Source organism: Pseudopipra pipra, chromosome 2 (genome assembly GCF_036250125.1).
Source record: "Pseudopipra pipra isolate bDixPip1 chromosome 2, bDixPip1.hap1, whole genome shotgun sequence".
In the NCBI taxonomy this organism is placed as follows: domain Eukaryota; kingdom Metazoa; phylum Chordata; class Aves; order Passeriformes; family Pipridae; genus Pseudopipra; species Pseudopipra pipra.
In genome coordinates, this window is record NC_087550.1 from 51,409,975 (window position 1) to 51,436,399 (window position 26,425).

General features: G+C 38.1%; 1 protein-coding gene across 3 annotated transcripts in view; it reads right to left on the reverse strand.

The window, feature by feature from the left end:
• The window catches only part of DCLK1 (doublecortin like kinase 1), a 239,683-nt gene that overhangs the window by 189,022 nt on the left and 24,236 nt on the right, over window positions 1-26,425 (reverse strand). The gene's annotated exons all lie outside the window — the stretch shown is intronic.

A 26,425-nucleotide genomic window follows, 5' to 3' on the forward strand; every position in this document is an offset into this window, starting at 1 on the left:
GACATTTACCATGAGTTGCTTTCAGCCTTCCTCATCAAAAGAAGTGATGAAATTTTGCTAGACTGTGCATGTTAAAATACTATTATCTAGAATTTGCCAGAGCAGTTGAAGTGCCCTTGAATACTGTATCCTGTACTTGGGAACACACATAAGTAAGAAATAGCATACTTGAGGAACGTAAAGAGAACTAGCTTCACCTTTTTTTCTTTATTGTACCTTTAGAAGCCTTTCAACAATGCCTTGGGATTAAGTAAGGATATCTTTAACACACAAAGAATTTCTCCTCTTACTTGTCCTCGGTTTTCCTTCAGTGAACTATTTATTCAGCGCTTCAGTCATAAAAATTACTGCACTTAATTGAGTGGCCAAGGGGTGATTCTCCCCCTCTGCTCTCATGAGACCCCACCTGGAGTATTGCATTCAGATCTGGAGTCCCTAGCACAGGAAAGACATGGATATCTTACAGCAGGTCCAGAGAAGGGCCACAAAAATTATCAGAGGGATAGAGCACCTCTCCTGCAAAGAGAGGGTTGGGGTTCTTCAGCCTAGAGAAGGCTCTGAGCAGACCTCATTGCATCTTCTCAATACTTAAAGGCAGCAAATAATAAAGAAGGAGAGAGACTTTTTATCAGGGTCTGTAATGATAGGAGAACAACAAACAGCTTTAAATTAAAAGAGGTAAGTTTATATTGGTCACAAGGAAAACATTTTCTTATAATGTGGCTGATGAGGCACTGGAACAGGTTGCCCAGAGAAGCTGTGGATCCCTCATCCCTGGAAGTGTTCAAGGCCATGTTGGATGGGGCCCTGAGCAACCTGGTCTAGTGAAAGATATCCCTGTCCATGGCATGGGGATTGGACTAGATGATCTTTCAAGGCCCCCTTCAACCCCAAAAAATTCTATGATTGTGCTAAATAAAGTACAGCTTTGATTTACAAGCATATTCAGTTCCCCTTATTTCAAACAGACAAACATCTTTTCCACAATTTAAGCAGCATCCTGATATGCTAGATTCCAGGCTGAAACAGGAAGGTATTTATCCTTACTACCACCTAATAAGAATAGCAACACTTACTGTGACATGATTAAAGTGGAGTATCGTAATGGGAGATTTCAGCTCACTTCTTTTCAATGTAGATCACAAACATCCCATCATATCAGGATGTGACTTTTTTTTGCATTAAATCAGTGACTGTTTCATGGAACAGCTGGTTAGGAAGCCCACAAAAGAAAATGCAATCCTTGATTTAGTCCTAAATATAGAGCAGCTCTTCAGCTACAAGATTTTGAAAACTCCTCTATGCAATAGCTTCCCAGTTGGAGCAAGGGAGTTGAAAAATAAACCTCTAGTTGCATCCAGCTTCAGAGAGTGCAAGAATGAGAAGGAAACTTGTTAAGAGAATCAGAAAGGGCCAGATAAAGAATTTAAATCTTTACAGGCACTGTGGAGATTATGAACAGAGATAATACAGGAAAGAAAAGGCAGGTACATATTTCCTATTAAATAAAACCTGAGAAAGGAAGAAAGGAAACCAGAGGCTAGAACAGCAGTGTAGGAGTGAGGTTACCCTCAAAAAAGCTGAAGTCAAGCCCAAGTAGAAAAATATAGCTCAACAGATCATAAAGTCTGGCAAATTAAATGTAAAAGCACACCAAAGTAGGTAAACCAAACAAAAGATATGATGAACAACTGGCAGAGACTAATGATAAATCTTTTTTCAAGCATATCAGGAATAGGAAACCTGCCAGAAACTCCAGGAGGCAACTCATCATCAGAATAGTAAAGGAGGACTCAGAAGATAAAAGCATTACAGAAAATATATCAACCAGGCAGATTCACTGCAGTGATGCTGACTGTATGAGACACTGGGGAGCCTCTGTAAAGAACCTTGATAGAAATATGAACACTGGTATGAATGGAGAATAAATGTTATGAGCATGAAACACCAGGGAAAAAAACAACAGAAGAGGGAATATAATAATGGCATTTGTTGATTCTACTTAGATTAGCACATCAACAAACTGCAGCACATTTACATGCAGTGTCTCAGGATACTCAAATCTAGAAGTCTAAGAAAAGAGACTGAAACTAATTCGAAATGATGCAGAGGTAAGAAAGGATGGAGGGATTAACCACATGCCTTACAGACGAAGGGTCTAGAAGCTATGATGAGAACTCAACAGCTGTACTCCTTTGCTTTTCACATCACTGCAAGGAATCCTGGACCAATGACTTGGACACACACATCTTGGTGCCTGAATGCTAAACTGTGTGGACAGAAGTATCTTGGTGCTTGTAAGCACATAGGTGTGAGAGTGTGGAATGAAACCAGTTTTGTATTAAAATAAAATCACTTTCCCCTCCTATAAAGTCTCATTGAGTTTTGTCACAGTATTGGTAAAATATTGCAACACAATATTGGTAGAATATTGCAACACAATCTCAGGATTCCCCTATGAGGACCCCTCTTTGCAGGGTACTCCATGGATGCATTTGAAATTGCAATGACTGTATGAGCAGAAACAGCAGGAAACAAAAAAACAAACACTAACAGCTTACTGGGACCAGACGGCCCTCAACCCACGAATCCTAAAGGAACTCAAGCATGAAATCAGTGAATTACTAACACAATGGTGTGTCACCTCTCAATTAAAACTATCTTGGTAGTAGAGGACTGTGTGATGGAAAAGGTGACAGACTTTTAAGAGACTGCAGTCAACACATTAAGCCTGAGATTTGTGCTGCACATACTAATAAAAACTGCAATGAAGAATGGCATTAGGAGCTATCTGGATAAATATAATGTTGTTGGAAAGAGTCAGATGGCTTTTGTAGCACAATGTCCTGACTGAAAAGCCTACTGGAGTTCTAGCCACAAACCAGTGCTGAAGGCTAATCCAGTTCCTCTACTTCAAAAGACTTTCAACAAAGACCTTCAAGGTCTCAAAGTAATAAATGAAAAAGGCAAACTACAGAAATATGCTGGGTTTGGCTGGGATAGACTTAATTTTCTCCATAGTATCTAGTACAGGGCTATGTTTTGGATTTGTACTGTAAACAGTGTTGATAATTCAGGGATGTTTCAGATATTGCTGAGCAGTGTTTACACAAAGACAAGGCCAGCAAATGGGCTGAAGGTGAACAAGAAGTTGTAAGGGGACAGAGCCGGGACAGCTGACCCCAACTCACTAAAGGGACATTCCATACCATATGGTGTCATGCCCAGCATATAAAGATGGGAGAAAGCTGACAGTGGGCCTCTGCTCAAGGACTGGCTGGGCATCAGTTGGTTGGTGGTGAACAATCATTTTCATTTGCATCACTTATCTTTCTTGGGTTTATTTTCCTTTTCCTTCTGTTATTTTCCTTTTTATTATAATTTATTACCGTTACAATATTTTAATCGTTAAACTGTTCTTATCTCAACTCATAAGTTTTCTTACCGTTACCCTTCCAATTCTCTTCCCCTATCCTACTGGGTGGGGAGGTGGGAGACTGAGCAAGTTGTTCTGTGCTGCTCTAGTTGCCAGCTAGGCTTAAACCAGGACAAGAAAAAAAAAGACTTTACAAAAAATTACTGAACAGACAATAAAACGGCAGGCAACATTCAGTGTAGTTAAATCATGCACATAGGAAAAAACCACTAACTTCAGAAAGACAACTGTGAGTTTGAGCACACAATTACCTGTTAGCAGCAAGATGTTGATAGTTATGATAAAAAGATGCATAAAATATCGGTTCCCTGCTCAGCAAGCAGTTAAAATAGGAAATAAAGTGCCAGGAATCATTAGGAAAGAAATTTCAATAAACATCTAACAGAGTTTCAGAAGAACAAAGAGGGACACTTTACTTTCCAGAATAAATGAGGCCTCATAGATGCTCAGAACTGCTTGAAGGAAAGCTTTCAGAAACTTCCTCCAGAAAGGCTGGGTTACCAGAGTACCTTCTCTTACACTCACCGCACAGAAATGGAGCATAATCCAACTTTTACCAGATTTCCCCTTCCTACTTTTCTCTCTTTCACTATGACCAGTGAAACTTCTGAAACTATCAGCAAGATAGTTTCAGAAAAGCATCTGCATTAGCATCATTCCCCAAGTCTTACAGAACAGAAACATTTAATAGTGATTGTTATATTGATCTGTCTGTACGCATTTTCCTATCACAAGACAAACAGCTAAAATAATTACATCAACATGTTCTGTGCTCTGACAATTGGTTTTTCCTGCAGGTTAACAAACCTAATTAGATGTTCCTAGGCTAGAAAAACCACCAAAAAAATTTAATTCTTTTGTTGTCAATTACTTTTTTGAGACACACAGTCACAATGAATAAAAACTGAAACACAAATTCCACTGAAACTCTACCCTACTAGCTGTTATTTTTCCACCAAAAGATAAAAGACACCAAAAAAAAAAAAAGGCAAGATATGACTAATCTGCATTCTCTTCCATTATACTCAGCTTTGAGTGGTCTACTCAAAAGCATGTCAAAAAAGGTTTTCTATATGTAACAACAACAAAAATAAATTCAGATAATTTCTGTCTAAGTAATTAACTCTAAAAGTTCCTACAACACTGTCAAATTAATGTGCCCAAAATTCGCAAAGGTGGCTCTAAACTTCCTAAGGTTACAAAAAAATAGGAAGATCTTCAATGTTTAATAGAAAAGAGGATAGAATGTTATGAACCAGATTTCTACAATTTTTTTTCTGAAGTGTAATATCAAGAAGCTTAAAATTAAAAAAGCAATGCAGATTGTCACACAAAGTTGCAAGAGTTCTGAAGCCACATTTTCAAGACAGACAACGATTATCACAAAATTAAGGACTGGAAAATTAGAGCTGCCACCATTGCAATTAAACACCTTCAAACAGGCCGTTTTGTTTAAAATTCCTGGCACCCTTGGTTTGCTCTTCCTGTTCTGTAACTGTGTAACCACTCTGATGCTGTGGGTGTGCTGACATAGTTGTTACGTAACTCCCTCGCTCCGATGTGGTATTAAAAAAATATACAAAAGAAACCCCACAAAATAGGAAAGTAACTGTCAGATAGGCTATGTTCCTCTAAGGGCTCTACTGTGACAGTTTCTGATGTCCCAGGTAGCAGAGATTCCCAGCCCCTTTCTCTTCCTTTTGCTTCTAGTAGTGTCCAGTGCCAGGCATGTCCTCCAGGACTGTGGTGATGTTCTGCCCCAGCTGTGGCTTTCCACGATACAAACACCTGCAGGTACTCTAGTTACTCCAACCTCCATTTCACAAAGGAACAATCCTCTCTTGCAGGTCCAGTTCATCTCACCTTACAAAAGATCATGCCTTAGAAATGCCTGTATCTTTTCACTGGCTATTAAACAGTCTAGACAATTAGCTTAAGGAGAGGAGGACACAAACATCTGAAGTGAGGCAAATGAGTCTTACCTGAAGACACAAGCTCGTGGCTGTATAAGCCTCCTTCCCTTCCTATTCAGGGCTATGCTGCCTTAGCTCCTCTTTGTATTCTCCTTAGGTCTCCAACACAAGTCAGTTCTCAGGCTACACATCCTGGGAGCTGAATTTAAATTCTTAATGATCTCCTTGATGAATACATACATATATAGCTTCATAAAAATTTCAAGTTGTTAACCATTACAAAGAATCAAGTGCAAAAAAATGTATGTATAAAAATAAATGGCAGTATCCATGGCAGAATTAAATAAAGTTTCCCAATTAGAAAGAGGAGTTTAAATAGACATTTAAGTGAATTAATTTGCTAACCCCCACTGTCACTGTCATAGTCTTCCCCAAATGAGTAACTTCACCTTAATAAGCAAACCAAGTCCAGTCCTACAAAGAAGCATAAATGCATTACCTTATCTGTGGTTTTGCTGCTTTTAAGTCAACAGCCACTATCCTATGCTTTGGAGAACTTTAAAAACTATCAAATCAAAGTAAAAATCTGACACTACCTAGAACTTTGTCAGGAAGTTAAGAAAGAAGAGGAATTCAAACAGAATGGGACTTTTTTGAAATGGAAAAGGATGAGTCCAGTAACAAGACGGAAAAATGACCTCCAAGCAAAACAGAATACTCCTTTCCCGGGTGACCATGGTGCCTCCAACTAGCTGGATCCTTTCAAGCATCAGCAAGAAAGTAATGCTATTCTAAGAAAGGGGCAGAGTTGCATTGTCTCCTCCAAATCCTTTTTAAGACTCAGTCATCCAACAGATACTGAGGTTTATTCAATCCTGTACTCTTATCTGAGTAAAATTCAAAACTATCCAGTTCCTATCTTTTGCTCCTTTTCACTTCTTTCTTGTCTCAGTCAAACATGACACAGAGCTGTAACTTCTCAGCTCCCTATTGTTCACTAGTATCAATTTTTGAGAAAGTTTTTCTCCATTGTTTCACACTTTCTGAACTTCATTTTTCCATCATTTTCTCTCAGCTGTTTGTCAAAAACCACAAACACTGTCTTCCACTGCAGCACTTCCTTTGCAGATAAGCTTTTTCTGCCCTCTCTAATTCAGGGCATCCTTTCTCTCCACCCTCTGATACAGTACACAATACCACTCCTCGTCACTTTAATTTTCCCTTTTTGATCTAGGAAACTTCAATATTCAAAACAGAATTGTGAATTATATTCCAAATGTCAGAAAGACTAACTTCACATTTATTAGATCCTGGTCTGAACAGTCCTTTCCCTCTTGCCTAGGATTGCAGAAGCTATCCTCCCATAGCTACATGTGAGGCTGTACCAAAAGCACATCAATTAAATACCTAAGTTAGTCAGTACCCCATCCTCAATGCCTTTACTTCACAGGTGTAAAAAAGATCACTTCTCTCAACTTCAACATAGATACATTTTCTACATTTTTGCAGGCATTGTAGGTACTGCTGAGGTTTCAGAGTACAAACTGATGGTATTACAGCACAGATACATTATTACATCCTGAGCAATTTGCTAAGGGCTATGCCTCAGTGCTACAGAAATACAGTAAGTTGAAACAGCAAAATTACTCTACATTAGTAAGAATGGATTGTCTTATTTAAAAATTACAAGAGCAGCATGGGATCTATTTTCAACATTTTTATCCCCTTTATGTTTCCATATCACTTATACAAATGGCAAGAAGCTGAAACCCCTATGATTTGCTAGCTCTCCACAAAGGCTGCAGTCACTGGAGCTCTGTATTAAAGAGCTCCTGACTAAGAAGGGCAGCTGCTAATGGGACGAGCAGATGCACCAGCCTTCTGCCAGCTGGTACAGAGGGAGAGCAGATAACCCAAGAGTTGGCTTGCCACAGCTGTGCCAGTGCTTCTTACCCCACAAGTTGCTGTTCAAAAACAAAAGTGGTTTTCCACAACAGCAGATCAGCATGAAGCACTAATAAAGTCGTTGTTCCCAAAAACTATCTGAAAATTTACTCAACTCTGCTATACATCCAAGTAACCAATGAGTCTCACTGGATTCATTTTTCTACCCAAACAGTATTATTACCTGAAATCAAATGGGAATCATCTTTGTCTAGAAAACATCATAATCTAGTACCACCTTTTAGGCGCTAATACAATATCTTTTTCTGAACTCCTCTAAAAAAACTGTGTTGAAAAATGAGTGTACTGGAAAACAGTAGGAAGAGCTTCTACCTTGTAAAAACTCCTGACTATCATATATGGCATCTGTAGACCCATGCAGTCATCTGTATTGTACCTTATCCTTGGCTGGTGAGACTCCTAGATGTGCTCCAGCCATTCCACTCTCTGGTTCTGCATTTTCTAGTCCTGCTCACTTGAATTTCAATGACACCAAAATACCTAGTAAAGCAAATTTTGTGCCACAAGCAGTATGAGAAACAGCAAAACATTTTCCAAAGTAATAAATAATCCAAAGACAGAAAGGAATCACGGTGAACTTGTGCTTCTTGGCAGCATACAATTCTCTTTCTCCTTTTCAAGAGCAATGGTAGCATGTCCACAGCTATTTTAATTTTAGAAAGTTGTGCCAGAACACTAAAACATACACCTAGTCATAACATGTTGATATAGACAAAAAAACAGATTCTAATACATCATTTGGACCATTCCAGTACAAAGTTAGTTCTATGTACAACCTTATACTAAAGGCAACACACACTTGAATCTGAATGTTTTCAAGGAATTGAATAAAAACAGGAAACAAAAATAAAAAAAAAATTGTAAACAATCTAATCTTGTAAGGAAATGGGCCTCATGCAAACACAGTGTACTGCAAACCTCATATTTTTATCTCCATAACATTTAAAAATCACTTGCTTCACTCAAATTTGACAGACAAGCAGAGGTCTCAGCTATTTAACACATCTCGTCATTGTATGATACTTTAAGTAGAGAAAGAAAGATACAAAAATGATTCCTGAGAGAAGGAGACTGCACAGGAGCTCACCACAATTTAGCATAAAGGCTGCACTGCCAAGACACATTACAACCACTGAAAAGCCTTGAGCGGTTGTTTTGTTGCATTCCAAATTTATTCACCACAGGGAGCTAGCTTTCCCTTTTGCTTTGTTTATTCTTACTTTAAAACAAAGTAAAATTTACTTAAAATATTTGTTTTCATTAAACTGACAAGTGAAGGAATGCATGATTTTTATTATTCTGCATCTTTAAAACAATTTAAAAAAAAAAACCCTCATATTACTCCCAGCGTCAAAGCTAAACACCCTGTACAGAGCCACAAAACCCAGCCTTGTAGAACATCTTAAGTTTAAAAACAAAACAAGAAAACCAAACAGATTTTTTTACCTGAGAAAACCAAAATATCTAAATAAAAATTATGGTAGCAGACACTGCCTTACTCTTCAGGGGAGAAAAGGTAACATTTTTAAAGTACTTTGTAATTAACTGTTGTTATTATATTGGCCTCAAGAGGCCAAACAACGCATTTTTCAGTCTCCTATGTTAACAACAGAGAAATGACTTGTATATGGCCTTAAAATCCCAATGTATTGCAGTAACAGTCAGAGGCGACCAAGTGGGACAAAAAGTAAATAATGAAAGCAAACGTTCATGTGAAGCCCTGACAGTGAATGCTTTTAGTTACTCATGACTTGAAGTACACCACATTGACTTTGCCATCAGCCAGCTCTCTAGCTCAAGGCAGACACTTGCTTTCCTGTCTAAGCAGAAAGAACTATTCCAATGAGCTGCAAACGCCCTGAACTTCAAGCAACATTAAATGCACACAAGTTAAGGACTTTCCTAAAGGGCTTTCTGTGAAGTGATAGAAGACATCTCCTCCTTGTTTATCCTTAACTGCTTTATCTAGAGACAAGATCACAACTATGCCCATTTTCATGTAACTTTCCTGCCACCAAAACACCATCTTAATAAAAAGATGGCATTAATAATAATATTAACATAATAAAATGATGTCATTTGCTATTCCAGTACAATGTTTTACCTCACACATCATCTTCATTTCAGAAGCTGAAAAGGTCACTCAGTTAGCAAACAGAGGTTGCTGAATAACCTTTATTTGTTTTGGTCATGTAAGCAGCATCTCTAAATTGAAGTCCTCTCCCCTGAGGCACAAAGCATCAAATAGAAAAATAAGCTAAGAATTTTTGAAGACTGATGAAAGAAAACCAAGAAGCTCTTATACAAAAGGCAAACCCCACATGACTTCACCATACACTGAGCACTACTAGTCACATGGGAACTCCCTCCTCAGAAGCTGCAGTTGAAGGGAATGGAGTAGGGGCATGTCTCTCCCAGCTGGCAAAGTCTGCTTACTCCCCATACACAGAGGTCAACTGACTCCCCATACACAGAGGTCAAGACTAAGAGATCAACTAATACCCTATTCTGACCAGAACCCTCTCCTTCCCCTGCCTTTTTTGCACTTTGTTTCCCCCTTTTAGATGGAACAATATTAACTCACTTCTAGAAATGGAAATGTTTTTCTCCAAAACTTGGCAAGGAATGATGTGTCTGGAGTAAAACTCCCCATGCCACGTAGAAGTCTCACATCACTCTGATGTGGGAAGCCTCATTAACTACAGCTTTGACAATAAGTGATTTCTTCATATGAAAATGCTTCGATTGATCATTTCCATAAGAAGTTCTTATAATTCCACAATCTGGAGCACAGACTTGCCATTTGGTTAGGAAGCTACAGCCAAGTTCATGACTACTGAAATCCTTGTGAAAACCCTCTAAAATTTGACCAAATGAACATCATTCAAATATATCCACCAGCTCTCTGCTAGGATGTGGTTTCATGAACTGCAGCCAGCCCATGTTACTGCTGTTCTCATGTGACTAGTCACATACTAGCCTTCCACCTCTGGCCAGCTGTAGCACTTTCTCCCCATCCCCCATTTCGTACTGAGATTAGTGCTTTTGGGATTCCAGTCAGCCATCCAGTCCTGGTGCTGGCACAGAAGAGGCAAAGGGAAACACAGTTGCATCTTTTGGCAGCACTGTTAACAGAACTCCAGCCAAAGAGGAACTGCTTTCTAGGATGCTGCTCTGTGTTGACAGCAAAGCTCCGGAGATTTGATCTGGACGAAAGACGTTAATTACACCACGCTCGCTTGAGCTGGTAATAAAAAAATCCCATCTCTCTATGACATTGAATATTAGCATCTTAAAAATCATCCTGAGTTTCAAAACTAGGCAAATGTCTGCTATATTTGTGAATATCACCATACCTGCTCAGAGAAAGACAATAGTAGGGAACCACCTAACTAAAGATAAGCACAAAAATAAGAATATACTGAAGGACCCCAAGACTAGTACGAAGGGAGATATGCAAAAAAAACCCTAAAATTTAAAAATCTAACCAACAAATAGCTAATCCAGGAGACTTCCTAGAAACAGTTTAGGCAGTACTATGCCAGGAGATCATGTACAAAAAAAAAAAAAAAAAAGGTCTGTTTTACAAATATTTGACTTCAATAACAAATACCAAACACTCATCTATCTAGAAGTTAGATCTGCCTTGAATATGAGCCTTGTAGGCTCATCAATTTCAGTATATTCAGAGAAGTAATCCTTACACTCTTGCTTCCCAACTGCTGGTTGCTCCTCTGCCTCCCAAATCCTTTTCCGGGAAAGAAGCTTTTTCTACAAAGATTGATGGGAGACTGGAAGAGTACTTCAATGTTTAATGTGTCTCCTGTCACTGGGTTGCCTTCCTCCGTCCTTGAACAACACCCATTTTTCATGAACTTTCTCTTGCAATCACCATACCTGTAAGCTCCTTTCATATTATCCTTCATTTTCCTATTAAAAAAAGTTTCTTCAGCAAAGCTCTCTGAAAATGGTCAAATGATGTGGTGATTTGTTAAATGATCTTAGTTAGGGATGAATTATGAGTCTTAATGTATGCTGGAAAAATTACAAAGTGATTCATTGCCTCAAGACAACATATAACTTCTAAATGCTAAGGAAGCTTATGTAACAGGAAGTATGCAGTGCCCATTCGCACTTGAGTTGAGGCTCTGGAGGAAGGCTGGGAAGAGATGCAGCAGAGCAGAGAAGCTGAATTGTAGGAGAGAAGACTGGGATTATTCCAGGAATTGCTATGTAGAAACCAATGGAAGCCACCATGAAGAAAAGCATCTGCCCTAGGTATTACAGAGCTTCTCCTGCTCAGCCCTATGGGTTTTTTTAATCTCTTATTGCTATTTTACTAGGTTGTGGTTAAGATTAGGAATCATTTGTTATAGTGAGAATATTAAGCAGGGGGTTAGAGACAGTCTCTGACCTTATTACAAAAACAAAGTGTGATGGACATACATTTGGAATGCTTGAGCTAAGAACCAAAGTGAAACTCCAACACTAGTCCACTTTCCTACTGGCCTTCCCTACTTCTGTTTCTGAAGAGAAGACTTTATATGGCTCACTGAAACAACTATATGACAATCTCTTTCGGGACCTGCAGGTCCTGTACTTTCCCAAGTTACTCTGTGAAGTACACCCTGGAAAAAACCCCATCATATAGTTCTCTACCTGTATCTGGTTCTACTTTCTACCTGACATTATCTGTCTTAACACAAGCTGAGAAACCTCAGCATAGACCTAAGTTTAAAAGACCTATCCCAGCAAAGTTTGTGATCCTTCTAGCAAAGACATTTAGTTTAAAATGCGTTTAGGTGGCTAATGATGCTGTTAAGCATCTAATAAGACTTACAGATTAAAACTAGCTGTAGGTAACTAAGTACACATAAATATCTTTTAAAATCTTGCCAAGAGTGTAAAGATGTTTCTGAAAAGTAGCTACAGGAATCTCACAAATTCCACAGTGCCTCTCAGCAGAGAAGCTTAATCATTAGTTTACAGGCCACTAACTAAGTTTGATGTCTCCTGCATTTGCCACCAAATCTGCTCACAAACGCTGTGTTGCCTGATAAGCATTTGCTTCTGGCGTATCCTAAAGATATAATTTCAAAGATCTCTGTAATTACCAATATTTTGTTTCTGACTGGATACTAATTTTCTTGTTCTAGAGCAAAATTGTACAGAAGTCCTAGGAACAGAGCATAAGCTTTGAAATAAAGTCAAAAGCGAACATCTTTTGGAGATGAGGGACAAAGAAGCCTTATAAACTGCAAATTGCTTTATGAAGTGAAATTGCATCAAGGGATAATCTACCAGCAGGAGAGGAAAGAACACACCATGTTTGCTCACACACGTTTTAAACTCTACTGAAGTCTCACATGTTCTCACAATTGTTTCAAAGCACTACAGTATTACATATGGTTTTCATCTTTGCACTACACATGAAGGACATTTTGGTTTTCATATCATAATCCTATCTTGGACTTTGGGGAATCTAACTCCTTCCCAATGCAAAATTTTAATCAGGAATCATGCAATATTTTGTAATTTCCCCAAAATACCTGCTTCTGGTCTCAAGCAATTATTCAATATTTGTTCAATTTAAATTTCAGCATACAGTGTGCAGTACCAGGGAGCTGTTAACTATTCCCAGCTGAAAAGTCTGGAAGAGCATCTGGTAGTGTAAAGAAAAGGTACGGGGTGACAGGGAGATGAAGTGAAAGTTTCATATTTTCTTTGTTATTTTTAAAATAAACCAGTTTGTAAGCTGACTGTGATCATTTGGTCTTTTACTTACAAATGCTTGGGATAGAGATTGATATTGTTACTAGTTTGAATGTTGAGAAAGTAGCCAGGCTAATATAAACAGCTTCTTGTCTTGGAATTGTACCTGAGGACCATTATAACAAAACACTATACATTAATGTATTGCACAGACACTTTATTCAAACCAAATATTTTTTTCTGACAATAAGCCCAAACACAACATTAAAATCTTATCTAGGATATGACATAAGATTCAAATGTCTTAAGTACAAAAGACCACTGCTGTTCTGCAACATGGCCAAGATCAGCAGGACATGGAACGTTGTCAGTTTGCAGCTAGATCCTGTAGTTCTCCATGTACCTGCCAAATAATGATTCACAGCAGAAGAATTCTCAAAATATTGCACAGTAACCACAAGAAAGCAACCAAGAGAAGCATTATGGTTTGCTGAATAGATCAAAGGCTGAATTATTGTAAAGAGATCTTCCTTAGGTGAAACAACCGATCAATTTAATCTAGAAACATGATGACTAACATTCACTACACAAAGTAACAGATTAAAACGTTTCCCCCTTTCTACTATCAGCGACCAAGAAACCGTAAAGCAACTAAATAAAAAAATACAACACAAACTCTAAAGATATACATATAACACATGTAATTCAACTCACTGAAGCTATACAAAAAACTCTCTAAGGATGACTACCCCAAACACTAGAGGCAGTCTCAGACACCTTGTCAAAGGATATTGAGCTGGCTTAGAACGTCCTGTCATTCACAGCCCTTCAGCACCGGGCTTCTCAGCCTGAGCCAACACCACCCTTCCAAAGCTGTCATTTGCTGATGATGAACAGAATCCAAAACGCATCCCTCCCAGGAACTGCTTGCAGCTGGCTTTGGCTCTTTCAGCTGTGCTTATTAAGATGCAGCAAGCAGACACACCTAAGGCTGCCCAGCAAAGTCCCTAGGGCTACCCTGGGGTTTTTTATAAACTTCAGCAAACTGAGCCACAGTGTACAGTTTAGCTTTCTCCTCAAATTTAAAAGCACAATTAAAAAAAAATCATCAACTTAATAGTCAATGAGAAAAGGAAGCGCATTGTCTGAAAAACTCACTTCTTTCAAAAATTTCCCTTGAAAACAACTGTGAACAATAAATATAACTTCACTTTCAAATCACATGATGAGCTCTTGCCACTGCAGTGAAAATATAGTCAAGCCTGTGCATATCCAAAAGAAAGCAAGTATCTCTGATTTCTGGTGATTACTGTGACCCTTCTTTGTTCTCTTTCAAAGAGGGCACAAAAACTATCAATATCATCTGTTGATCTCTCAGCCAGAGCAGGAGGTTTATGGGCAATACAGAAGTTCCAGCTTGAGTGATTAAACACAGCAGTATGATGCCCGACCCTGGAGCTTTTCCCCATAGCTACATTTTAATAAACCCTGGAAGTTGAACTAAATTAGACTTAATACCGCTAAGCCAACTTTGAACCCTAGGAAGCGTATTCTCCTCTGTGTGTATGTTTCAATTGTCACTAATATCAGATGTAGCTTGTGTGACTAATGAGCCAAAGCCATTAAGGTCCCAAAGGTCCCAAAGGCAAAAACTGCACAAGTTTACCTTATGGAAATAAATTTATGCCCTCCTGCTTCTTATCTTGCTGAGAGCATCCCAAATTACTATGAATTGTCTCTGTTAATCAGGATAAGAGGTCTAGCTTAGTGCAACCAAACTTTTAGATGCCATTTAAAATGGCAGAAAAATAAGTAATAGGTAAAAAGGTACATCAGTGCCACTATGTGATAGTTAAAAACAGCAAGACTAGCATTTACCTATATGCATTCATTGGGAAGGGTAGGTTTAAGGAGCTAATAGGAGGTCCTTTACTATAGAATACCTAAAGAAGTTCACCACACACTTAGAGCCTTAAGTAACAATGCAACACACAGAACACACTTTTACAAAGAAAAAGATTAAAAAAAAATAAATCTAAAGATGGCTCATGAGACTTTCAGCAACTCATGCAAAAATGCAAGCAAAATAGTTTCCCCCAAAACCCAAACATCTCAGGAGCCAGGCAGTGACTAAAGAAAGGATGAGTCCCTTTTCAAGAGCTGAACAAAATAGGACTTTTTCTGGTGCCATTTTTTGTATTATATGTACACATAATACTATATCCTAAATTTCTTCTAACACAAGGCTTGATTGGACTAGTCATTCAAGGCTAAAATGGGTCAACAATCTATTAACTGTATAGACTCCACCATACCAAACAGCTGATTTCAGTCTTTAGTAAATCAACAGCAATATTGTAAGAGGGTAATTTTCTTTCAATCATACATTATTTAGATCTCTAGACAGCAAGTATTGACAACTTTCTAAATGAAATTCCAGTCACCTTCTGATTTTTAGTGGTATTTCAGGAAAGTCTCAATTCTGTGATAACATTCTTCTGAATTACTCTTACAGGGAAATCTACCCAAAGAGATTTCTAGGAAGTTATTTACTTGGTCAGCTGAATACCTTTCTTAAGGCACTATTAGTATGCTTACAAAATTTTCTCACAGCCCAGCTCCAACACATGGCACAAACTGTAGCTAAGCTTTCTGAGAATTTTAAGATGTGCTGTGAAATAGTCATGGTTAAATTCAGTGTTTCTTTTTCTTTTCAGATATTTGGGGCAGTGTAAAAAGAAACTGGTTTTTAGCTCAGACTGTAAGCACAATCAATCATTAGGTAGCACAAACACCTTAAAACCATCATTCAGTTCCTTCCTATGGGACTGAATTATTAGAAACTTGGACTATTGAACAGTGGCACTCTCCCACACTAAGCATCAAACCAAGAAGAATACTTTGATAGTACCAAAAGCCAAGAGGAGCATGCAGGATAGGGCTGGCTGATGCAGCTTTTTTGCTGACAGCTGCAGAGCCACAGCCAGGCAACAAAAAGCAATTTATAAAGCAACCCTATCTCACATAAGCAGCACCAACCTGGGCAACAGAGAGTTTTCCTATTCAAGACCTTTTCTAGAATGCATTCTTTTTGGGATTTATAGAGCTAGTAAAAATAAGGACTTCCTTAGAAATTGATATTCATGTGTGCATTCAGCAGTCTGATTTTGGCAGAGTAGGCCATAAAGAGAGATGGAATACAGGACATGCATTTTACATAAAACATTTGTGTGGATTTGTTGTATTAAATCGGGATTTTAAAGTCTGTTATATAAGAGGAAGAAGAAAAAAAAAATCCCCAGTTTTGCCAAGTTCTATACAATCTGCATGACTGATCTTATTTAAATGAAGGTCTAATAATAATTCAGGAAGTAGCACTCAATTGTATTGCCATGTCCTTTTCTATTTTAAATGGTATTTATAATAAATGTTTTTAATTAATAAATATTTAAATAGTGATCACAAGCTCTCCAATCAACCTATCCAGTTGGAGATTAAAACATCAGAATATCTCTCCCTCAGTCTACAGCTCAAGTGCTGCCCTGCATCTGGTTCAAAACGACAAGTTTAGGTCAAATACTTGATCTTGTTGCCTGCATTTTATCAGTCTGTGCTATAACTTTTACATTAAGTGTTTTAGTATCTAATTTATTTATATAATTTTTAGGTAAATCATGCCTCAAGTGACTTGTAAAGCTATTTGGGCAACTGCAAATTATTTTAAGTGCGTTATACAGAAAGAGAATTTAATGTTCCCCACTTAATAATTCCCAAACGGTTTTTTCTCCAACACTGTAGGGCTTGTATCATGAAATACAGTATCTGAAAGAGAGAAGAAGTACCAAGGATGGGCTGCTATTCATGGCACTCATTAAAAGATAGGTACCTTCCTCATTTATTTTCCAGTGCATTCTTCTTCTCTGTTCAAAGATTTCAGATTACAGCAAATCAGGAGCAAAAGGGGGTTGAGGGCTCTGGTTTGCCCTATGAAATACCACCATCATACCCACTACTTTGTTCCTAACTCACAAAATGTAGTTGGCTTGCTTAAGGTGTAATACAATACCTGAAACCTGGTATCTAGTTTTTAAAACACTAATTTACATCAAGTTATTGCTCACTCTGGTTTCCAGAGGTTTTATCTGTGCAGACTGAATTATAGCTTACCTTATAAACATGCTCACTACGAAACAACTGACTATTTTTATTACAACGGCACAGAAAAGGTTTGAACACTTCTGCGCTTGTATTTGAAATGAAAAAAAAATATTTAGTAATAACAGTGATAACAAAAGTCAGAGATAAAACTGAGACACTGACTCAGCTTCAGAGACCTAACTTCAGTTTTCCAAGGCCAAAGAATTCCTAAATTAAGCTAAATCAAGTCCAGAAGAACTCTTGTGAGTTAGCCTGCAGGCATGCAGGTTCACATAAAGAAGGCTAGTACTCGGTGGCAAAAGACTTTAAAAAGTGTCCAAAAACTAAAAAGTAATAATGCTGCTTTTTAGCCACACTTACCCTAAAAGGCTGTGCCCTGCTCCGCACCTACAAAAGCAAAGAGGCTGCAGGTAATGTAGCTTTTCACCTAAGACATAGAACTGGAGATGCTGTCAAATTTCTAATCACTCAGCTTCTCCTGGTACTCTGTATGTCGCCTTGAAATTGCAAACTCCTCCTGGCAATTTAGCTGCAGTGGAAAATAAACTGACCTTGGCCTCTTTTCTTACACACCCGTGGATAGCCAATACTATGCAACAGCTTTTCTCTTTGACAAGAGTATCTACATTTCTGTGTATAAGGAACAGTGGTGTGTTACACCACTCAACTCACCCCCCTTGCAGCTATTCCAAACACTAATTGACTCAAAACCCACTGATGAGTAGCACTCATGTAACACTGTATGCTAATGGCCCTTCGTTAGAGAATCAATGAAAGGAGGCAGACTAAATCTGAGCTACAGATTCTATACTAAGATCAAAAGGCCCTATTTCTGTATCTACACCAGCCTCTGAGGAAGAGTCCAATTTTTTCATTCTTTCACAGAACTGGATTTTTTAGTGTGTCTATGTGCAATGTACAATATTTTGTCCTGATTGCCACTTACAAAACTAAAATGTGAATGAACATTCTCATTTGAAAATACATGTATTATTTTTTAACGAATTCCAAATTAATTCCTTTGTTACTTTGAGACCATGCACTCAGAAATTCACAGCCGTGGAACTGATGGCTGCAAGGCAGCCTCAAAAATAAAATTTTACACTAACATAGAATCATGACTCACAATATGCTCCCTCTATCTGCATTCATTCTAAAAAACTGATGAACTGATGAGAGGCGCCAGTTTGTTCTCCTTAAAAGAAAGATCAGATGGGAATCCAGATTGTAGTTTTACCAGAGGTCAAATAAAAAAATACTTTTAGAGTTCCAGAGAACTCAGGGAGTCATGTGTCCCAAGAGTTATTTTAATAGTGCTCACTTTTAATCCTGTCTTTGCTGGGATATGTAGAAGGAGAACATTAAATTGCTGACTACAAATCACAGAATTGGGACTTATTGTAAAAAACATTCACTTTTTAGCCAGAGAAACACACAATTTATTGTATGGTTGGTTAAACTGTTCTGAAAACTTGCATTTTCCAGTGCTTTATGTCTATGCAATGATTATACCTTTCCATGAGGATTCTGTAGCTGTGTATAACAGGAGGTTTGTGATGGCTTAATTACAAAAAAGAAGCCAACACCTCAATTACACTTTTAAAAAAAATAAAATTCTAGTAGTCAATATGAAGGCCATACTCCATGAAATATCAAGATTTCGCTCCCACTGTCTACTAATGCCAAGAATGAAATCACTCTGTAGCAGTGTCCCTGCCCTTTGTGCGGCAGAAGCTGTTTCTTGGCAACCAATGCAGACAACTGAGTTTCCACGGAAACGGGAAAGACTAATTTATAAAAAACTCTCAAACAAAGCAGCTATCAAGGCAACCCTAAACAAGGTGGGTATATTCTGTATTACTTCCTACAGCATTCCACCCGTTAAAAGAACCAGAAATGAAAATACTAAGTTACTAGTTGTAATTTTCATTATTTCTGTAAAACTGGATTTACAGAGAGCTAATGTTTTGTTGCATCAGAAGCCAGTAGCTCGTTTCTTCCTTCGGTTCAAGTGTGCAAATACACCTGAAGATTTATACTGCAGCTGAAGAGGAATGCTTCCCATTTCAGCCAGTGTTTTCTATTTCAGGGAAGAGGAAGGCTAAGGGAAAACAGCACAGAACAACTGTTGCAAGATGTGCCCAGAATATTGCAAGGTAGATAAAACAAGTGTTAACATAGTGAAAAGGCAGAACAATGGTGTACATCACAGCTCATTTGTGCTAAGAAATGTATACTCAAGTTTCCTATTCATTTATAAATATTTATTAGCAGAAAGTATTTTATCTTTTTTAATAATTAGAGAGATGCCAGAGATGGCCACGTCCTGAATGCATTTTAACCACAGTTACATTTTGTGTATGTGCACATGTGCAGAGCACACTCAAGGCATATATTTTAACCAGTGAACAAGGTGGGGAAAATCTCACCACATGTTGTATTTCCCAGGAAAGGAAACCAATATGACAATAAGTCCTCTCTTCAAAGAGAAAACTGGTTTATTCAGCTGCCTAGCCAGGCAACCTAACTCCTCAGAATTATATATTCCAGAGAAAGAGAGAAGAGCATACAATTGCTCAGAGACAGAGACTCACTGATGGCAGGTGACTCATCAGCAGATGCAGGCTGGATTCTCCTCCAGCCCTATTAACCTCAGCATTCCCCAGTTCACTATGACATCTCCACAGAGTTCAGGTTAGGTAGTAACTATTTGTTTACTGACTATCTGACTACTGCAAAACACAGTGACAGGAGGCCTGGCTGCCTCACGTCCTCAAGGGGAAAAGTCTCTTGCAGCACTGAGGGCATCAACCCGAGCCTATTTTTCTCAGCCATAAAATTCCTTCAAGTCATTGGAACTGCTTCAAAAATCTCTATTGCTCTTTCAAGTTTGACTTAAGCAGACCCATAGGTTCAAAAGGTATTAGGCAAGGACTGAAATAAATACTTCATATACTGTTTCCATGGAAAACTAGACCAGAACATCAGCAGTTTAAAAGAAAATGCATCCTCTTGATGCTTTCCGCAAATCCAAAGTCAGTCACACAGCTGTACTCATGCTCAGGAATTCAATGACCTGTGAAAGTCAGTGTTATCACTGGTGATTATCAGCAAGATTGTCAGGTGTGTAAAACCCAGTGGAGATAAAAGGAAGCAGTTGCTCTGGAAAAATGCTGCATATCAGTACGTTTTTGCAAATTATAAAGTGAAAAAAACATGCATCTTAATTAAAGAGTTCCCTTAGTTTAACACCTTACCTCTTACGTACAAAAAAGGAATTCTGCACAGATTCCATTAATTCTAATGGAATAGTGAAATAATTTCTGAGCTATAAGGTGCTTGGAAGAAGTTCCTTGAAGGCTTGGTGTACCAAATATTGCCTGTGAAGTTCTCTCTACTATGGTGCTCTAAGAGAGCTACAATAACTTTTGAGTTATCCTTAAAGAAACACAGGAATATAAAAAAAAAAAAAAAACACAAAGAATTTGAGTTCTTTTGACCAGACACTGAACAGACCAAATTCACTTGACCCAAGTATAAAATAGCTGGATAAGTTTCTCACATGTCTCAGAAGTGGCTTTATATTTCAACTACTTGTCTAGTCTGATGCCTTAGAAGAGCTATAGGCACTGTCATCTTAGCAAAGAGCCAAAGAAGGTGGTTAGCATACATTTTTTGCTCTCTACAGGCTGTGTCCTGAAGTGTAAGAAGTTTTTATTAGCAAGTAGGCTGTTAACTTTTTCCACTGAAATATATCATTGCATGTTCTCTGCTCTTTGAAGAGGTAGGTAAAGATACACTCTCTATTAAGCAGTCCTAATTCTCTTCTGCTGAAGCTATCGTAGTAAGTCATCTTTAACTTCCCATCATCTCATGAAGCCAGTCAATAAAACTCCACCTGGATATCTGACAGCATGATACCTTGAAGACATTTTCCAAACAGTGAATGAAAAAATCTATTCTCTACTGTCTACATGAATTTAGTTTACCTACAGAAAAGACTGTATCTTTAATCTTTCATCAAATTATTAACTTACTGGAACAAGGCCCCCGTTGTGATAAATGCAGTTTACTACTTATTTTAACAGTTTCTTCATTTCTCATCCTACACTATCCACTGGATTAAGGATCCTTTCTTATTCTGAAACATTTTGGCCAACAGTTGGTTGAACATGAGCTGGCAGTGTGCCCAGGTGGCCAAGAAGGCCAATAGCAACCCGGCTTGTATCAGAATTAGTGTGGCCACCAGGATCAGAACAGTGATCGTAGCCCTGTACTCAGCACTGGTGAGGCTGCACCTGGAGTCCTGTGTTCAGTTTTAGGCCCCTCTTTAAAAGAAAGACAAAGCCTGCCCAGAGAAGGGCAATGAAGCTCGTGAACAGTCTGGAGCACAAGTTTTATGAGGAGCAGCTGAGGGAACTGAGGTTGTTTAGCCAGAGAAAAGGAGGTTCAGCAGGGACCTTATCGTTCTCTACAATTACCTGAAAGGAAGTTGTAGCAAGGTGGCCATCAGTCTCTTTTCCCAAGTAAGAAGTGACAGGACAAGATGAAATGGCTTCAAGTAGTACCAGGGAAGGTTTTGATCGGATATTAGGAAAACTTTCTTCAAAGACAGGGTTGTCAAGGATTGGAATAGGCTGCTAGGGAACTGGTGTACTCACCATCCCTGGAGGTATTTAAAAGACAGTCAGGGACATGGTTCAGTAGTGGACTTGGCAGTGCTGGGTTAATTATTGAACTCAGAGATCTTAAAAGGCTTTTCCAACATAGTGATTCTACGAGTCTATAAGTAACAACTTTTGCACAGTATCTCTGAAAGTAATGACTTTCAGATTGTCATATAAGAGCAACACACTTCTGTATCTCTAGAGATCAGCAGCAGTGGTAAAACAGTGAGTCTGATAGTGACAATTTTTTCCACAGCCTGAAAAGATTTTAACAAATATTTTAAGGAAGTGGCAGATTGTCTGCTTTCATAAGTGATGGAGCAAAATCAGGGAAGACCAACCCAATTTTTCTAATAAACTTTTCCTCTCCAAAGACAGCTGTACATGCTATACCATATAGGAAACTATTTCCTTATAAAGCCATCTGCCACAGTTAAAGGACTCAGCCAGATGGGCTTCGCTCAGTACTAGTTCCCAGACGAACCAAACTTCACAAAGCTGAGGAAAATGTCAGCAATTATAACAAGGGATAGGGAGAAGATGGAGGGTGAAAATCCACATGAAATAAATAACTAGGACAGCACAGGGTTTTTTTGCACAGACAACACCAACTGGAGGAAACAAACAAACCAAAAAAAAATCAGAAAAAATTCTACCTCCTTATTTGTTCTTGAGAGAAGCGATGTGAATGTTGGATTGTGGGTGTATGTATGTGCACATAAGCACACATTTGCCCTTCCCAGATGGGCAAATTACTGAGTATCAGAAATTGATGCAGGCATCTCAAGAAATTAAACCTGTATTATGCAGGGTCATTAAAAAAAAAAAATCTCTTTTGCTGTAGATAAATTGTATCCTTCTGTGCAGAAATAATTTACATTTATTGGGGAAAGGAAAGAATACCCGCCAAACCAACCTTCCCTTTGCTTCCCTGACCCTTTCTAGATACCATCTTTCCTATAGAAAAGAGAAAATTAGCAAGAGGACAGCTTCCTCAGCGGTTTTGCAGGGTTGGTAAGTAGCTGATGGTCTTGCTTCTCCTCTATATGACAATTTAGAAGCAAGTGAATGAGATGTTTGAAGAAAGTTTTCACAAAAATTTTATGAATGAGAGTAGTACCAAAAAACTCAGGTTAATTCAGTAGATTTTTCTACTGCAGAATGTGTCGCAATACCTGAAACTGGTTAGCATTAGCCTGTTGGCTCAGAACAGTATTATTCACAACACTTACATCTTTTCTGAGAAAGGAAAACAGAACATGAAGCCTACAGAATACTTTCAAGTCATAAAGAACGTAGGTGACTAAAGGGAAGAAAAACTCAAATTATGGCTCCATTAACAAGACAAAACAGAGTTAGGCTACTAAGTATTTTATCTGCTAAAATTTTTATTTGAAAAGCCCTTACTTAGCTTCTGCTACAACTTTGCCAAATTAACTCATGATATGTCATAATTACTTGGATATATCGCAACTTTTGTTGACGGCAGGAGACTCTCTAAATTACTCGCTATGTTTTTGGAAATGATGCAGCATCTACCCTTCTAGGGTCTAGAGTCCTTCCTCCCTTCCTTCTTCGGGATGTATTACTTGGGATTTACCAGCTTGGGAGACAGCTGTTTCTCTTCCTGCAGTGACTACCAATAACCCTTCTACTCCCAGGGCTCGCATAAGTTTCACAGAATTGTAAATTTTCCTAACCTACATTTAACAGAAATTCCTGTGTAAAAGACAAGTCATCTTCTCATGTCTCTTCAGCAGCCCTATACTGCTTTCTACAATCTCATCTCTCCTTGCTGTTCCTCTCTGCTGTATTTAGACTCATCATTCCAGTCTATTAGCATCATCCATGACACCTTCATAGACTTCACAACTTCTGTCTATTATCTCCCCACACAGAGGCCAGTTATCCAGTCTCATGCTCAACTTCATGCCTGCTGTTTAATAATCAGCATTTCTTTCTCTACATCTCTAAGTGACTAAGATAAGTACTAATTTAAAAAGGAATATGTACACCTTGCTAAAGGTAAAATGTCTAGGTCTTATTTTGCATAAGCCTCCCATTTATCTGTTATCCATCATTTTCTGCCTAACATTGATTAAGACTGCAAAGATGGAGAAGTGGCATCTTTGTTCTTTCCAATGCAGCACACACCCACTGCACCTTAGAAAACTGTTTCAGCTCTATTTGACAAGTTAAAAATTACCTGATACCTTTTCTTATCTGCTTGGAGGTTTTTTTGGTACCAAGTTAAAAGACTTAATTCCAGGGAATAATCTAAAATAATACAGAATAAAGCTAAGGAAAGTTGGTACACATCTTTAGTGAGGCTTTGCTCCCAAAGAGCAGAAACACTTACTGTAGAGACAGACTATCATTGATTTGGGATATAAAATCTTCCCACACACTCTACCTAGGTTATTCTGAGGGAGAAAATCTGGAGTTGTAAGGTTGCCTGTCAGTTCAGGATTTCAGAATGATGTTAAGTCATGACAGGCTGCTTAAAAAAAAAAAAAAAAAAAAAGGAGTAAGCTTCAGGACTACATAATGTCTTAACATTCAGTTTGAAACTGAAGTCAAGGGAGAGACTCTCCTAGACAGGGAAGGAACTGGAAGCAGTGGTGAAGAACTTCAATCAGCATAACCAGTCATTTTTCAGAGCACCCTCTAATTTCAGTGATGCTTCTGATTATTTGCCTGTAACAGAAGTAGCACTGTTAAAAGCTTTCCTCTTCCTACAGAGGTACAAAGTGACATTCAGTTGTTCCTCTCCCTCTCCTTCTGTAACATTTAAGAGAGCAGTTCCTACTGAATGCTGTGAAAAATGACTGGCATTCAGTTGGACTCAGCACAAGAGAAACCAGAGCTTGATTTTCTTTTCTAGGACAGCCCTCCTCCATCTGCAGATGGAAGGGTTAGTTTTTTACAGGGATGCCGCATTTAAAAGCTACTCCTCCTACAGTGTCATAGAAGACTTGCCAGGAAAAGGAAAGTCTCATCCTTTCATTCTCATCACCTTCCTCCCCACATAAACAACCAAAGGATAAAACACAGCAGGCCATTAAACAAGACACTTCATTTATATACTGCTACTTAAATGAGGTTAAAATCAAGCTGCAATACTTTTGTTTGAAAGCATTTTTTAGCAAGGTGACATTCCTACAAGTACTATTAATCTATGAGTCCTATAAATCTTTACTCATTTGCTCTTTTGGTCTCACATTTAAAAGTTAGCAAATGTTTTAAAGTTAATTTTAGCTTCACACCATTATTTCTTGCTCATGACTTAATGAAATTGTCAGTTTAAAAAGAAATTCAACTGAATCATTTTTTGTCAAAACCAAAAGCTCTTAGGTAAATGTGCTCAATCTGACAAAAACTTTAACTGAAAACATCATACATTCTATTAACTACTGAAATACCTATAACATGCTTATAAAAGGTTTTATTTCATTTCTGTCTTCTGTTATAGAAATAGAGCCCTAGAGAGATTTTACCTAGATGCTTGGTATGTCCATACGACAGATATTGAATGTTCATCTCGAGTTTGTTTGCTGCTAAATTCAACCAAAAAAAAAAGAAAATTTAAGTATTAGTATTCCTGAGGTTCAGCCAGTTAGAATAGTCCTGTTCTTCCTATTTCATTCCTTAAGATACTACATCTCTCTCAGCCTTTGCTCACGGTACTGATGGCAATCAGTGTTAATATTAGTGCCAATTATCTTTACATGAGATACAGATATTTTAGTTTGCCTACCCCTGATGAAAAAGCAGATGTCAACAACTGCATTCACAAAGATGCTAATCAACTGCACAACCACCAAACACTTCTCCTACATGCGTATTTTTCCACCATCATAGCAATGAAATGCTTCTTGTGTTAAAAACCTTCAAGTGTCATGCTTACTGCACTCTTATCTGGTTTCTGTTCCTCTAGTTCCAAAAAGTCATTTGATTATTCTTTCCTACGTTAACTGCTTCATATTTGCCTTATTATATTTTACACTGATCGCAGTACGTGTTCCTAATTCATCAAGATCACACTCTATTTAAACAGATTACTCCAGAGTATTCACAATGCTCCTTAATCTGCCCCAGAACAGATGTGTTCTGGTTTAGAAACTGAAACATCCAAATATCAATTTTTTTCTCCAAGACCTACAAGCAGGCTTCTCTTTCACAAATATATGGAAAACTGAAGGTGCTGAAGCTCAGGAAGTATTTTCACGTAGCAAGAATAAAAGAAGTCCAAAAGCATTTCAGATAGCAATACAGGCCACTCAGATGACAGGAGATAACAACAGTTTTGTATTCCAGGTGCTCTCACTCTAAACCCAACTGCTTATGTGTAAACCCTGCTAGCACCATCATACCCACACAGGGGCACTGACACTATACATGCTCATGTAGCTACAGTAAAAAGTGCACAGAAAAAAACCTACTCTGTATCAGAATCAACAATGCCATATATGGACTTTTGTCATGATCATGAGTATCTATATTTTTAACCTTTTTATTCTTGAGCACCAAGACAGAATTACAGCTTGCATGAGTTTATTCTTGCGTGAACACAG